The sequence below is a fragment of the Acomys minous genome (assembly GCF_964271855.1).
Source record: "Acomys minous genome assembly, chromosome: 5".
NCBI classification, from domain to species: Eukaryota; Metazoa; Chordata; class Mammalia; order Rodentia; family Muridae; genus Acomys; species Acomys minous.
In genome coordinates this window covers 12,786,599-12,800,943 of record NC_140494.1, presented here as the reverse complement: position 1 = coordinate 12,800,943, position 14,345 = coordinate 12,786,599, and the positions used below count along the sequence as shown (strand labels likewise).

The 14,345-nt window shown below is 43.9% G+C and overlaps 1 protein-coding gene and 1 long non-coding RNA gene across 8 annotated transcripts in view; one reads left to right on the top strand and one right to left on the bottom strand.

Moving 5' to 3' along the window:
- Positions 1 to 8,822: 8,822 nt before the first annotated feature.
- LOC311597217 lies at positions 8,823 to 9,560 on the bottom strand. Its single transcript, XR_014779139.1, has 2 exons — positions 9,378 to 9,560; positions 8,823 to 9,074 (listed from the first exon to the last, which is right to left on the bottom strand). It is a non-coding gene; the product is annotated as an uncharacterized lncRNA (long non-coding RNA).
- Positions 9,561 to 10,032: 472 nt separating this feature from the next.
- Positions 10,033 to 14,345, top strand: part of UPF2 (UPF2 regulator of nonsense mediated mRNA decay) — a gene marked incomplete at its 3' end in the record, with an annotated part of 110,594 nt that continues 106,281 nt past the window's right edge. For 6 of the 7 annotated variants that reach the window (XM_084783981.1, XM_084783982.1, XM_084783979.1 and 3 more), the window contains exon 1: positions 10,033 to 10,141. Of the gene's footprint in view, positions 10,142 to 12,742; positions 12,951 to 14,345 lie in introns of those variants that run through there. The other variant, XM_084783980.1, reaches the window with a different exon arrangement.

Below are 14,345 nucleotides of genomic sequence, written 5' to 3'. Positions count from 1 at the left end.
TTAGAGTTCTTGGACAAATGGTAAACTGTCCCTTTAAACAGAAATGCTGGGAGAGCAGGGAACCCAGCCTGTGAGCTGCAAGAGATGCCTCAAAGTTTTTATCTCTGGCCACCAGCTAGCTCCATTCTGGCAAAGTCTACTAGAGACAACTGTGTCAACGGTGGCTGAGGGCTGCTTCTGCTATGAGGAAATTAAACTTAGAATGCCAAGGCTATATAAAATTGTGTGCATTCCCTTCAGAAATGCATCATCTCTACAAAATACATGGTATAAATATATGTATATGAAATATTAAATTAACAATGATTACTATTGTTTTGCTTATCTATTACCCCATGATTTAGAGCCTTGAAGCAACACACATAAATTAACTCAGAGTTTTTTTTCCCCATAGGTTAGTAAATCAGTTTACCTGAAGGTTTCTTAGGAGGACACAACAGTTGAGTGAAATTATCCATACATCTGAAGGTTCAACAGGCAGAGGATCAATTTCTACCTTCATTCACATGGGCATTGGTAGAACTGGGTTCTTTTTGGCTGTTGGACAGAAGTCTCTTCAGTTTTTTGTTTTGGTTTTTGTCTCTTCAGTTCTTGCTGTGTGAGCCTCTCCAAATGCATTCAAAAGCAATGTCTTTCTTTTCAGCTTAAATATATATATATTTGTTGGGTGGTGGCGCATGCCTTTAGTTCCAGCACTTGGGAGGCAGAAGCAGGTAGATTTTTGAGTTTGAGGCTAGCTTGCTCTATAGAGCAAATTCCAGGACATCCAGGGCTATACAGAGAATATACCAACCAAATGCATTTATGTATGTGCGTGTAATAATTTTTAAAATTATTTGTATGTTTGTACCTATGTGCATGTGAGGGCAGGTGCCCATGGAACCCAGAAGAGGGCAAAAGATCCACTCAAGCTGGAGTTAGAGGCCTTTAGAGGTGCCAGTGGAGTGCTGGGACCCTGACTCAGGTCTTCTGGGAGAGCAGGAAGTACTCCTAACAGCTGAGCCATCTCTCCAGCCCCTCCAGCTTTTGGCTTTGAGATCACAATCTGTGTGCTAGTCCTGACACCCCATCAACTCTGTGGCATCACAGAGACATAGCCACAGAATCCAGCCTACATTCAGAGTGAGGGGACTGCGCAAGGGCATGCACAGCAGGGGCAGGGACTGGATTGTTGAGGGCCATCTCAGAGGCAACCATCCGGTATGTCACTTTTGTAATGTGGGGGAATGGCAGGTGCACTGTGCTTTGTGAGTTGCTCTTCCTCTGTCTGCTACCACTGTCTTGCCTTGGTCACATTCCACTCGCTTCCAGCATGGCTCTTAGAACTCCTGGGTCTGGGCTCACTCCAAAAGTCTACCTGCCATAATTGAGACTCCCCAAGTCTAGCCCTTTCGCTTGTGTTCAATAAAAGCATTAATGAACACAATCATACACCACGGTCTTAGTCAGTGTTCTAGTGCTGTAAAAAGACACCATGACCACAGCAAGTCACTCAAAGCAGAGCATTTAACTGGAGTGTGCTTATAGTGACAGAGGTTTAGTCCATTGTCACCAAGGTGGGGAACATCGTGGTGTGCAGGTAACCATGGTACTGGAGATGTACCTGAGAGTTCTACATCCAGATCCACAGCATCAGGAAGAGAGAGACACTGGGCCCAGCTGTTTGATTTGGTTTGGTTGAGACAGAGTTTCTCTCTGTAGTAGCCCTGGCTGTCCTGGACTCACTTTGTAGACCAGGCTGGCCTTGAACTCACAGAGATCTGACTGCCTCTGCCTCCCCAAGTGCTGGGATGAAAGGCGTGCGCCACCGCAGCCAGCCCCTATTTTATTTTCAAGGTTTGAGTTTACGTCTTTTCTCATTTGTCTCATTCATCTTCTCCCATCCCACATTTGTTCCTCATGCCACTATTAAGATAACAAATCATTGCTGTGTAACTATTTAACTATCTACTCTGAGTCGGAAAGCTTTGAACAGCATGGGCCTGGTTCTTCTCCTCCTGCACCCTGAAGCCGCTGGGCGTGGGGCTCGCATACGGTAGATGCTGAATATACTAAACAATGTCTGCAGGCTCACACTGGATGATTGTTGTTCTTGTTTGTTTGTTTGTTTGTTTAGAGACAGTGTTTCTCTGTGTGTATTCCTGGCTGTCCTGGACTCACCTTGTAGACCAGGCTAGCTTCAAACTCACAGTGATCTGCCTGCCTCTGCCTCCCGAGTGCTGGGATTAAAGGTGTGCACCACCATGCCCGGCTGGATGACTCAAGTTTTATTTCTGCTGTGTGAATTTGGTTCAGTGGGGGGCGGGGGAGGGTATAAATCATGGAGTGACAGAATGTGCAGCAAGAAGGACCTTTGTAAAACACATGAGTGAGGTACAGGTGCACAATTAAAGTCCCTCTCCTTACTCTCAGGCTTTATGTTTTGGGAGACAGGAGAAGTAGACTTGATGTGTGTGTGTGTGTGTGTGTGTGTGTGTGTGTGTGTGTGTGTGTGTAGTTGTTGAAGGGGAGTGGGAAAGGGAGTTAAACATCATGACGTTGCTTCTCTATGCAATCGGAATTCACACTGTTTTGAATGTGATTGTGGAGGTTTGAATAGGAATAACCACCATAGGCTTATGCATTGGAATGCTTGGTCCCTAGGGAGCAGTGCTACTTGACAGATTAGGAGGTGTCGCCTTGCTGTGCTGCAGGAAATATGTCAACGCAGGTTGGCATGCTGGTGGCTGGCTGGAGAGATGGCTCAGAGGTGAAGAACATTGACTGCTCTTCCAGAGGTCCTGAGTTCAGTTCTCAGCCACCACATGGTGGCTCACAACCACCTATAATGTGATCTGATGCCCTCTTCTGGACTGCAGATGTATATGCAGGCAGAGCACTGAATAATACTAAATAAATTCTAAAAAACCAAACCAAAACAAAAAACTGTTGGCACCAGGCAGTGGTGGCACACACCTTTAATCCCAGCACTGGGGAGGCAGAGGCTGGCGGATCGCTGTGAGTTTGAGGCCAGCCTGGTCTACAAAGTGAGTCTAGGACAGCCAAGGCTACACAGAGAAACCCTGTCTTGAAAAACCAAAAAGAAAGAAAGAAAAACAAAACAAAACAAAACAACAACAACAACAACAAAAGAAAATAGAAGTTAGGCAATCAAAAACAGGCATGAAGGACAAATAGCTCAGAGGCATAATCAAGTTCTAAGCAGCTTCTGGTCATCTCTCACTTGCTAGTGAAGAGGAAAAACGGTTTTTTTGTTTGTTTATTTGTTTGTTTTTTGTTGTTGTTGTTGTTGTTGTTGTTGTTGTTTTGCCTTTCTTCAAGACAGAGTTCTCTGTAGCCCTCGCTGTCCTGGAACTAACTCACTCCCTAGACCAGGCTGTGCTCAAACTCAGAGATCTGCCTGCCTCTGCCTCCAAGTACTAGGACTAAAGGCATGTGCCACCCCCCCACACAACCCCTGCCCTCTCCACCTAGTCCCCCCCAACCACCACAACCACCATCACTACCACCCCACCACCCCCGTTCATGGCCTTCCTTTTATTTTGCTCCCTCTTACATTATTTCATCTGGATCTAAAAGGCTATGCCAGGCCAGGCGTGGTGGCGCACGCCTTTAATCCCTGCACTCGGGAGGCAGAGGCAGGAGGATCTTTCTGAGTTTGAGGCCAGCTTGGTCTACAAAGGGAGTCCGGGACAGCCAGGGCTACACAGAGAGACCCTGTCTCGGGGCGGGAGCGGGGCGGGGGCGGGCGGGGCGGAGAAAGACAATGCCAACTAATTGTCTATTGTAGATTCATTGCCTTTGGAATCTGTCCCTTTGCCTTCTCCGTGCACCGTTTCTGGAGCATCCACGTGGATGTCGCTGTCACTGACTGAGACGGGAAGCTGTGCATAGAAAGTAAACTTGGAAAGCAGAGTTCGTTTCTGCATATTTAAGCTAAATGCATATATGAAGTAGAACTGTCAGCAACAAAGTTGGATGCGCTGGAAAAAAATTTTAAAAACTGACAGTTTCATGTTATTGAGTTTTGGGGTAATAATTAGATTTTTTTAATTGCAGAAATTAAGATTCTACACTTGTAATAATGATGCAGTTTTAAAAGTTGGGATGAAGGGGATGGAGAAATGGCTCAGAGGTTAGAGCACTGGGCTGCTCTTCCAAAGGTCCTGAGTTCAATTCCCAGCAACAATATGGTGACTCATAACCATCTGTAAAGAGATCTGGTGCCCTCTTCTGGCGTGCAAATGTGCGTGCAGGCAGAACACTGTACATAATAAATACTGTTGAAAAAAAAGAAAAAAAAGAAAAGTTGGGATGAAGCGGGGACTTTGGGCAGATTTCTAATTTTTCCATACCTTAAGTTACAAACCAGCAGAATGGGCTTAATAGCAGTATCTACCACAAAAGCTTAGTAATTAATGCACATAAAAAGCACGGTTCAGTAGCTGGAGGTGTAGCTCAGTGGAAGAGCACTTGCCTACCATGTCTGAAGCCTGGGACTGAGCCTAGGAACATGGGGGAGCGACAAGAGGAAAAATATCTACATGCAGAAGGTAAGTGCTAACTGTTAACTGTTATTATTGTATTGAGCTATTTTAAAATAGATAACAGATGGACAGAACTTGCCCCACAATAAGTACACAGGGTGGTAGTGATTGTTATTAGCTTATTACTATTATTATTATTGATATTGATAGTTTAATGTGAAAAAATTAATACAAAGTGACATGTATATTTAGATGAGTCTTTCATTAAATAGGAAACAATGGATTGGCTTTTTACAGCTTTCATGGGGGAATAGATTATCATGTCTGTAGTGTGGTACCTTCCAGAAGAAACACATGCTAGGAAAGATAACTCTGTCTTTATCTTCAGCAACTGACACAGAAAGTAAGACTATGAAATATTCTCCTTGAAAAGAACTCCGTCCCCAAGAGATATTCCTCCAGCACAACAGTATCACTGAGTTATGAACACAACCACTTTGCACTTGGATTTTAAAATAATTGGAAGCAGTGGTGATAAGATTTTGCTAGAATAAGGTTTGCTAGAATCAAATTAAGATAATACGGTTTAAAATTTTAATTTAATTCTAAAATAAGGCACCTGATTCACAAAGTTACAATGGCTTGGCTGCTCTTATGAGCCACTAGGTTTGTTCTCTCCATATGGAAGACTACAGGCACATGCATCATGCCCAGCTAAGATGATAATTGTTGTAAAAATCTCATTTATAGCCAGGTGTGGTGGCACATGCCTTTAATCCCAGCACTCGGGAGGCAGAGGCAGGTGGATCGCTGTGAGTTCAAGGCCAGCCTGGTCTACAAAGGGACTCCAGGACAGCCAAGGCTACACAGAAAGACCCTATCTCGAAAAATCATATATGTATATTATATATATATTATATTATATTATATTATATATATTATACATATATATTATAATACATTTTGTAAATAGATATTCTTTCCAAGACTGCAAGGAGAGTGTTTAACTGCCTGCTAGAGGTGGTGTTGGCAAGCTGGTCATGAGCAGGCTGTGAAAGAATTCACCAAGACAGAAAAAAAAAAAAAAAAAAGGGCAGAAGCAGAGTTGTAAAAATAACTTTTATTCTCCTGTTTCAGTTGTTGTCTCTGAGGCGTACTGCCTCTGTCTGCTAACCTAGGCCTAGTCCTAGAAGCTTCTAGCCTCTGTACAATCTAACCTAGGCCTAGAACATTTTCAGCCTCTGAGACCTACTGTTTAATAAACTCACCCTGTCTTATTCTTTCTGAGCTCTGGGCTGGCTGGTTCAGCTCAGCTGTTTTGGCCCAAATTCTTCTCCCAGCTGATTTATTTAATCTGGCTTCTCTCTCGGCCTGGAATTGCTCTGCCTGGCCTCAAACTAACTCATCAATCTGCTCTAATCTTCTGGCTCCTTCTCATTTTCTGGCTCGTTCTGTCTTTACCTGAGTTCTCTCTCTGCCACCCATCTCTCTATTACTGGTAACACTGCCTTCTCTCTCTGGAAAACTGCCTCTTAAGTAGCTACTTAAGAGCTTTCCTTTCTCTTCTCCCGAGAGTTAGGTGGATCCTACTCTGTCAAATCTACAGGATTGGTTGAGTTGGCACTAGGGGATTGGCCGAGCCTGACCTCAAATGCTTAACATCTGGGGATGTTGGGTACTTTCCTGCTGTCCCCCAATTGGCTCAGGCCTACAGTAGTTCTTTTCCTGGACCAGTTTTTAGTTTTTACAGTAACTGGGGTGACCTTGAGGACAGGCCTAAGATGAATTAGTCACAATAGCTGTGATATAGTTTAGGGGATTAATATCTTCCCTGTCCCAGGTTAGCTAAGGCTTTTAAAAATATAACAGGTGTCTGTGTCTTGTTTGATTACTAGCAGGTTAGAAAATACTGCTGTAATAATAATTATAGGCCTGATAATAAACATTATTAGGCCATACTGATAAATGGGCGCCCAACTAAATTGAACTATGTACACCCTTAAAAATCATACTCTGATTGCCAGGCAGTGGTGGTGCAAGTATTTATTTATTTATTTATTTATTTATTTTTGGTTTTTTCGAGACAGCATTTCTCTGTGTAGCCTTGGGTGTCCTGGACTCACTTTGCAGAACAGGCTGGCCTCGAACTCACAGTGATCCGCCTGCCTCTGCCTCCTTAGTGCTGGGATTAAAGGCTTGTGCCAGCCGGCATGATGGCGAGTTCCTTTTTCTTAATAATGGATTATATGTCCTTACTAAAAGATGGATACACATCAATCTTAGGTTTATGTAAGGAGAAATGATGTCACACTGCTCTAAAAAGGCCAGCCAGTCTCCTTGAAAGCGAGGTTTCTGTAGGAGAACTGGTTCCGATGGGCTTAAGAGATATGTTCTTTCGGGCAATGTAAGTACCCAAGGTTAGGCAGGGAGACAGACATGCAAGTTGCATGCTTCCCACTTCAAAAAGTTTTTGTATGTTGACTGAGCTGCGGTGTCACTGCTCTGGTGGCAGCCGGCTTATCCCTGTAAATGTGAGCCATTTTCATGGAGGACAGGTGGTGCTCACGCTTAATGCAAGGACACGCACGACTTACAGGTGACAAAGTACATGTCAGCCTAGTTACATCCCAGAAACTGAAAGGTTACAATTCATATGCTTAAAAGGTTTCTGTGTGGCCTTGGTTGCCCTGGACTCACTTTGTAGACCGGGCTGGCCTTGAACTCACAGAGATCCACCTGCCTCTGCCTCCCGAATGCTGGGATTAAAGGCGTGCGCCGTCGCCACCACCACCCGGCTTACATCTTAATTTTCAACTATCCTAAAACAGTCTCATCATTTTATTAACCTGCACATCTAGGAATGTACCTTGTATTCTTTATTTTCTCAGTGACACTGATTGTTATTCGCTTTCCCTCCCTGAGACATCTCTTCCTTTGCCTTTCACGACACCAACACTCTTACTAGGTTTCCTTTTTTTTTTTTTTCTCATTCATCTCTCCTTTACAGGCCTAACTTTTATATATTTAGACGTTTCTCTGGGCCTAGTCCTGAGCTGACTACTTCCTGGTATTTTCTTTGGCAATTTTATCCAGTCTTATGGTCAGACGAATGGTCCCTGAGGTATCTATGGGCCCAACTTAGGGGTTTTGACTTTATGACGGTACAAAAGTAAACTACCATTCAGTAAAAACTCACATTTTGAATTTTGATTCTTTGCTTTGAGACAGCAAACTTGGGCCTGGATGGTAGGCAGCTGCAGTTGCCACTTAGCCCTGTAGGTGCTCATGAGAAGTGGCAACCAACACTCTTAAACATCTTGTGCTAAACTAGGATGTTTAGTAGGTTAGGTGCTTGAAATATTTCCCATGTATGTTGAACTTAAAACAGGCTTGAGAAGATGCAATGGAGGGGCACTGTATTGAATTTTCATCTCTTGGACAGAGTTCCTTCCCGTCTTTCAACTGTTCGCTTAATTACATCTAGCTGGATAACTCAGCCTTTAGTGTATTCTGCTGGGGAGCAAACCCAGGGGTGTCTGAGTGGCAAGCAAATGCTCTACCGCTGAGCTCTACCTCAGCTCCTCTCTTTTGATCACCATGTTTATAAGATTTCCTAGTAACACCTGTTAACAAGACATGGGTTGACTTGTTTAGGATGAGAATTTGTTCATCATTACAGGGGTAAATCTTTTTTTTTTCTTCCTTTTTTAAAAGTTAAAGTTTATTTTATATGTACGTGTACTCTGGGTGTCTGTCTGTACACTACAGAGGCCAGAAGAGGATGTCAGAGCCCCTGAAACTGGAGCTACAGTTTGTTGGTTGTGAGCTACCACGTGGATGCTGGGAACTGAACCCAGGCACCTGCAAAAGCAAGTGATTGTAACTGCTGAGCCCCCATATTTTCTAAGTTTTCAAATGGGGTTGAGTTGAGGCCAGGGCTTCAGGCAAGGTAAGGCAATGTTCTAAGTTATATCCCCAGACCCAAGAAATAAAAAAATTTTTTTTGAGATAGGATTGTACTATGTGTGTCAGGCTGGCCTCTTATTTGTAGCAATGCTCTTATCTCAGCCTCCCAAATCCTGGGATTACAGATGTGAACCACCACACCGCATCTGGGGCAGGAAAAGACAATGAGACACAATAAGAAAAGGAGCCAGGTAGTGGGGGCGCACTTGTGTGGTGTCCTCACTTGTGTGGTGTCATAGAAAAACGTCTCATAATTACTTATCAATGGTACAGAATGTTAATATTCACCTTTCTCTCCTTAGGTACCCTTTACATAATTTACCTATTGGTTGTTTTGAACAAGAAAAAATTAACACAGGAAGGCCGACGCAATTTGAAAGAGAATTTACTTGCTAATAATGGGGGGGGGGGGAGTTGAGAGAGAAAGCAAATGAGTGAAGGCTGAATAAAACGGAGCGGAAACATCTCAAGTACTCGAGGTTGGGAGCAGGTCCTTGTGCGGGCTTGTACACTGATGAGGGCTCCTCATGCCAAGCAAGAATCCAGACTTGTTTTCCATCTTTGTTCCTCTGGCTGCGGGCCAGCCAGAGCGGAACCATATGAACATCCAGGCAGACCACACTTTCAACAAAAATCCGAGGTCAGACGCACATTACGATCCACTTGGGAAAACAGTAGGTTGAGCAGTGGATAACGCATTTCAAAGTCAATTTGGTTCAAGCTCGTAGCCCCACCCCTTTAAAAAGGGGCGATTCCATTCTACTGTAAAACTTGAAATACAACAGAGGACTTTCTAAGAACCATATGGGCAAAGCTTTGATTGCTCTCCTTTGTAGCGTTTTTTCAGGCCCAACGCCTGAAACTGGTTCTGGAATTTCCCCCACCAGACTAGTCCTATTCCTAAGCGACCTCTACCTTCCTCACCAGCCATATTCTTTAACTTCTCCAGTTTCCATCCTTTCGGCATCAGTCCAATCAAACTTTGCTTCCTTGAACCCCTTCCTTATGTTCCTAGCAGCAAACTCTTCTGAGAGTGAAGTAACCAAACGTGTCCTCCATAGCGCTCCGTATTTCTACTATCCCACCACTCTACTACGCCTCCTCTTAGTTCCGTCCCTCCCCGGTCCCCGCTCCCCCTTCTACCACTTGCGAAGGTCTTGCGCGTGCGCACCTCCAATTCAGGAGCTTTCCCTTTCCTGACGACCAATCCACTTCCCACCTCCGGTCCTTAGCACACTCCACCCCTCTGCTGGGGCCCTGATTGGAGGTGCTGGTAGCAGTTGCCCTACTCGTTGCCTGTATATAAAAAAAAAATCACCGATAGGTAGATTTGAACGATTCACTGACGTGTATAGCACATCTTTGAGATTCGATATATATACATATTTATCACCTCAGAACCAAAATTAGGCACTAAACACGTAGCGAGGGCTGGCGACGAGGGTCATTTTGGATGGGCAGTACCGCGGGCAGCCTTTTCCTTTTCCTCCCTCCCTTAGCCCCGCCCCCCGGGCAGGCCGGCCGCGTTGGTGAGTGGCGGGCGGGAGGGCCGACGGGCGGAGGGAGGAGGGGGAGCGGAGGGAAGGCGGGCCCTCGGCTGCGAGCGCGGTGGGGGGAGGGGAGGGGAGAGCCCGAGCGCTGGAGTTGGTGCTGGGAAACCCGGGGCTAATGTTGACAACAGGCTTTAGGTGAGTCCCGGGGAACCTCCTTCCCCCTCCGCTCCAACCATAGGGAGGATCTGGCGCTGAGGGATACCGTCCTGAACGCTTTCTCCCCGGGGGACCCGAGAGGCGACTCCGCACCCCAGCTCTCCGGGGGCGGCAGGCAGTGGAGGGACGAGCGGGTCGCGTTCGTCGTGCTCCCCAGACCCCTTTCCCGGAGGGTCTGGTCAATATGGGGGAATGTCTCGGCCGGGCCGAGGCTGGCATGAGGGGCGGCAATAGAGGTGCCTGCCCCACATGCCTGGGCCCGGCCTCGGGGTGTTGGAGGCGGGGGAGCCTGCTGTGGACGGGGGGGGGGGGTAAGGTTTTCGGGGGCGTGGAGAGGCTGGGGCGAGCTCCGGGCGTCTGGAGGGAAGCGTGGAGGAGGAAGTGGGGCGATGTAGAGTAAGTAGTCAGACGAGCCCGAGAGGCTTGGGTGCTCAGGGAGCGCAGGGCGAGAAGTTAGGGTTGAGGCTTGGATGTCCCCAAGGAATGGGAGTTGTGGCCGGGAAGTGTGTCAGTCAGCGGTGGGAACCCGAACCACCTCGGGGGTTTGTGGGAGATGGCGTGGGCAGGTGGACCTGCGGATGGTGGGAAGGGGGCAGCTTGAGTTGACTTCCTTTTAATCAGGTAGGCTGGTTGATGCTTCGCCTCTCTCCCAAGGCTCATTAACTCCCCGCTACTAGTATTGTTGAACTGAGGAGTGAACACACGGTATTTGGTCTGGTGAGCCACACACAGGCTGCCTACAGCTTTGAGGGTACGCATGGTAGCAAGTAGCCGGACTCTTAAAAGAACTTACATGTAGTGATTGACACAGTAGACGAAAGTAACATTGTTACTCACCCTTCTCATTTGTCATAGTTTTTAGGTGTTCATAAAAGTCATACAAATCATCAGGAAGGCCCTTTTTGAGCTGTGGTGAAATTTCTGAAAAATTTTGAATGAGTCTCATATATATATATAAGGAATTTGTAAAAGAATAAACTCAGAGGCTGGAAGATATCTCTGTGCTGTTCTACCTTTAGGACATTTTGAGTTCAAAACACAGACTTGAAAGGTAAACCGTCATTCTCTTACTCTAGTATTTTCAGAACAGTCTAATTGTGATTTCATACATAGACCATATGGTACTTAGCAAAACTTGTAGCTGTTATTAGGGAAACAGCTCTGTTCTCTGTCCTCTCTCCAGGACACAGCTTTGGAACTTTTACTAGTGAAATAGATTTTACTTTCTTTTGGAAGTTTAGAACGTATTTAGAAAACCAAATAAACTAATACAGACCAAGTACCCAGAGCACTATTTTGGGAACTAGAAAGATGGCTTTGAACCATACTTTCCTTTTAAAGGCTGTCTGAATATAATTGTATTCAGCAGAGTAATTTGTAGGAGTAAATCATATTTCAAGACTACTCACTTTATATTCATTATTTTCATGTAATATGTGGAAAATTTGGAGACATTTTAGGTAAATTATTTAGCTATTATTAAAGTTTGAGTTTTTAAAGTAAAAATTTAGTGTTTTATTAAATATGAGCTCAGTTTAATTTTTAAAAAATTGGCAGTATACAAATTACTTATTGGATTCATGTTTGTTTAGAACAGTTTATTTGGTTTTCAAAAATCCTTTGAGTCTATGAACGTAGTGGAAAAGAGCACTGGGTAGCCACTAAAGCAGTTGGGTAATCTTGGGCTTGGAATGGGTAAAATCTTACAGTCCTTTAATTCTGAAGATCTCTGCTCTTGGAATGGCCTGTTCAGTGTTGAGTGTGAAGGAGAAGTGACATTTATTTAATGGCTTTCCTTATGGGAGCTATTGTGACTCTAAGATCGGTAGCCGTCGGCAAGAGCTGCATCTTATTGACAAGTCACTAGAATAAACCGAGAGGTTGCCGGACTTTAGTGTCTAGTAGGGTACAGAGTTGGGGTGCAGACCTAAAATCTGACATGAAAGCCTGCTCTCTCTTCTCAGGTTCCATTGCTGCCTGCGCTTTAAAGACAGGGTTTCTGTGTAGCCTTGGCTGTCCTGGAACTCTCTTTGTGGACCAGGCTGGCCTCAGATTCACAGAGATCCGCCTGCCTCTGCCTCCCGAGTGCTGGGACTAAAGGTGTGCACCACCATTGCGCCCCGCCTGCTGCCTGCCCATTTTGTTACAGATTTGTTAGTTGAAATTTGGTTCTGACAGCAAGACTTACCGATGTTTTGGGGAGTCTGTTTATCATCCTCTGAAGCAGGAGTTGTCTTAATTTGTTATTGTTTATTAGCGTAGTAATTATTTACATTTACCGAATAGGTAAATATTGGTGAGCCATAAAACTTTGGGACTCTGAGCTTATAAATGATGATCTTTCATGGATCTGTCAGATAAAAACTGAGAGTTTGTTGATTCTTTAGAAGAATTTAAGATTTAATTTGTAAGCAACACTGTAGTTACAAGTTCTGATGTAATTTTTGTTGTTTGAGAATTTTATGTTCTTGTAATCCTTAAATATCTTGATACTTCAAATCACAAGTTCCATAAAGTTTTGTTGTATATAATGATTAATACCCTTAAGATTGTGTATTACCTTAAACATTGTTGTGCCTGTAAGTTAGGAGCATTATGTAGCAAGTGCTTCCCCATCACCAGAGAGTCCTGCTGAGTCTGTAGTTCTATGACTTGTCATAGTGAAGTGTCTGTGATCAAGTCTTCCATCTCACAGTTTGGTCCTCTCAGGATTCTTAACTTTGGTTAAGACTGTGGGTTCACATTCCAGTTCTATCACCAGCTGTGGAGACCTTGGTCAAGTTACTTGGTTAAGTCTCAGTTTACTCATTTATAAATAGGGAAAACAATACCCACCTCATAAAGATTTTAGTATTCAATGAGATAATGTACATAAAATGTTTAGTATGGTACCCGACACTAGGTATTGGTATTGTACTGTTAGAAAGTTGGTTTTAGAGTGTGGTATTTTCACTTTAAATGTGGGTATGTACTGAAAAACAAGGAAGGGGAACATTGACCACTAAGTGACTCTACTTCAGAATTCTTCTGATCTAAGTTGTCTTTCTGATAATATTTTAGAGTTATGTAAATTTCTTATTTGTTTTTATTATTATCGCAAATGTTTTAGCTATTAACCTGGGATTTCTTGCTATAATTGTTGTAGTTGAAAATATTTAAGATTAAGAATATGTGTATATTTTTAGAAGTTTAAGTAATTTTATACTTCATAAATAAAATTGTGACTTTCTTGTATATAACTTGTAGACATAAAAGTACTGCCCGAAGCCAGGCGTGGTGGCTGACGTCTTTAATCCCAGCATGGGGGAGGCGGGGCGCGGGAGAGGCAGGCAGGGAGTTAACACCTGTAACGTGGTGGCCTGAACGACAGGAACTGAAGGACAGCTTTAGGTTGAATTTGTGTTTAAATGGCTTAATTTATCAGGTTTTCAGCCAGGGACACTTCGGTTCCATAGGACCATTTATTAACATCTAGAGTTATTTTGTTGTCATATCTGAGGAGGGACTGTTGGATTTATTACATGGAGGGGTACAGAGGTGCTTAGCTGCTTCAGGTATGTAGGATAATGTTTTAGTTCCACAAAGAATGAATTATCTTATAGTCTGGGGATATAACTCAGTGGTAGAGTACCTGAGTTTCATTTCTAGTACTGCTAAACAAACAAAACCCAAAAAACCCACCAGGCTTGCTCAAAATAATAATAGTGCTGAAGTTTAGAAACTCCTGGGCTTCTGACTACCCTACTGACAGTTACAGAACAGAGTATACAGATTTTATTAAGCATTATATTTATAAATATTGTCCTGTACTGATGAGATTGAAGGCCTGGTCTAATTTAAGATATTAGGTTCTTTAATTTTAAAAGTTTGATAAGATTATTGTAATGGGGTAAAGTTTATGACTCTTCTGTCCATTGGTTTGTAGGTAGCATGATGTTTTGCTTTGTACATGTTCTTTTGTGTAAATACATCCCATGAATATTGTATAAAATAGTAAACCATTCTCTCTCCCCTCCCTTATTCTTGTGTTTGCTGAGGGTTGAACCAGGGCTTAGCCCATGCTAGATAGCATTCTCCCACTGAGCTATGATCACAGCAAAAGAGACAGACTTGCTTGCTTGTTTCACAGTGCTGAGGGTTGAATTCAGGGCCTAAAACATGCTACGCACTCATCCACTGAGCT